This window comes from Nematolebias whitei, chromosome 3 (genome assembly GCF_014905685.2).
Source record: "Nematolebias whitei isolate Nwh7 chromosome 3, NemWhi1, whole genome shotgun sequence".
Classification (NCBI taxonomy): domain Eukaryota; kingdom Metazoa; phylum Chordata; class Actinopteri; order Cyprinodontiformes; family Rivulidae; genus Nematolebias; species Nematolebias whitei.
Window position 1 is genome coordinate 17,228,496 of NC_056500.1, and position 2,322 is coordinate 17,230,817.

The window sequence follows — 2,322 nt, forward strand, 5'->3', positions numbered from 1 at the left end:
CAAAAGTTTTGATTAAGATTATGCTGAGAACTGACAAAGCTGTAGCTGTTTTGGTCAAACCTTGAAAGTAACATTGTGTATCTCATCTTAATATTAAAACAATAAAAAGTGTGTCCACAATTCATTTTTAGGTCCCTAAATTTAGATAAAAAGAGGGGCTGAATATATTGCAAAAAATTATAACATATCACTCACAAAATGGTGCATTTTTACCACTTTCATAAGAATTAGGAGGACATGTGGCAGCCAGGTGGTGATAATCAAATGCACTTTTTAAATCATTAGTGTGAGCACCTTTACAGAAGCAGACATTTTGATTTATATGATGTTTTGAAGTATTCAGTCTGTGATGTCAAAGAGGAAGTACATTATCAATGATCTTCAAATAGCAGTTGTTGCTCATCAATCTAAGAAAAGTTACAAAGCTATTTCTAAACAATTTGGTGTTCATTGTTTGCTCATTTAGAAGTCAATAAGACTAATGACTGTTGTCAATCTTGATTTAAGAAAATTGAACAAGTTAGGCCTGTTGGAAAGAGCAGACAGAAATTTTTATGTTCTATTTAAGAGGACAAAGGCAGCACAGCCTAGGTTTGTAAAGCTGCATCTGAACTCACAAAAAGGCTTCTGAAATAACACCCAGGTAAAAAAATGGATATCACCAGCAAACTGATTGGTCCACTATGAGAGTGTGCTGCTTGTGAGACTACTAGTAAATTTCTTGTGGTTCCTCGGATTGATGAAGTCCTTTGGATGAAGGACAAAACTTCTCAACAACAACAACAAAAAAAGAAACCACCCAGAAGACCTGATTGAACATTATTGGATTTTTTACTTGGATTATTGAGCATGGACTTTGATGTTTTGAACCACTTTGGCTATGGCTGTGTAAGAATGTGTTCTGATCTGAAGCAGGGACAGGAGGAGCAATTGTCTTCCATTTCAGGTTTATTTTACATGTAAAGTACAAGATCACCAGGCCTGGGCCATTGGAACTCCACCATGCGGTCACGAACAACGGCGCCGTCGTCACCACCATGAACAAATGGGAAGTCCTACTCTATCATGTGACCCAGCTCTCAACCAATAATATCTAGCCATCATGTGTTCTATAATGGGTGGGTGTGTGAATGTCTGGGAGTTGTAGGCATGTAGCTGAAACTACATTTTCTACCGGAAACGAAATTGGATCATGTTTTAACACAATATCATTCTAATTAACAAAACAGGATACATATTGGACATTTCATTAGGTTAATATATTATATGATAAAATTATATTTCAGCTGCCTGAAAGGAGTCGATGGGGGAGAAAGCAGGCCCCAGAAACCATCTTATCACCAGCAAACTGGTTGGTCCACTATGGGAGTGTGCTGCTTGCAGGACTACTGGTAAGTTTGTTGTGGCTCCTCGAATTGACAAAGTCCTTTGGATGAAGGTCGAAATGTCTTTACAACAAAAAAGAAAAAAGAAAGAAACCGTCCAGATGACCTGACTGAACATTGTTGGATTTTTTACCTGGATTATTGAGCATGAATTTTGACACGAAGACACTGTTAGGGTCATACAGCATCAAATTATTTCAAGTTTATACTGCGTATGATTGCTCTGAAAATTCTAAAATCATGGAGTTACTTAGATATTTGACTCACTTTTTGTATTTTAGCTTTTTATTTTCCTATAAACAGTGCAACATATAATCCATCGTGTAGTGTTTTTCTTCCCCAGTTGTAATTATAAAACCTAATGGCCATATAGTTATTGTTTTAAAATCTTAAATTTAAAAAAAGGTGCACTTTGAAATGTTTCTACAAAATTAAGACATTGAACTTGAAGCCTTAATTGAATTTACTGTGCAGCCCCTCTTTGCCAAAGGCATAACGTTGAGCGAGAACACTGTGCTACTGCTGGCAGACGCTGTGCTCGCATCATCTAATCAGTTATCAGTGGCCAACACGGTTTCTAAATTAATCTGTGAAGCCCAGAAGGTACCAGACTGCACAAAGGCAACGAAACCAACTGGAGAAAGGTTAACTGATGAGAACCAGCTGAGCTGTAATGACGGGGGATAAAAGAAGGATTTTTAGAATTTTAACCAACACAGCTAATGCTAACATTATAGTTTCTCGTTTAAACCCAGAGTCCGAATCAGTTTTTGTGTCACGATTAGAGCTGGTTAGAGACTCCAGAACATCATGGAGGATTAGAGAACTCTAATTAAAACATTATATGCTTGCAATTGTTGTTATTGCCCTTTAACTATCATCTTAAACTGTACAAACCACATGTAGTACACTCTGAGACACTTCTTTTTTTTTGGGG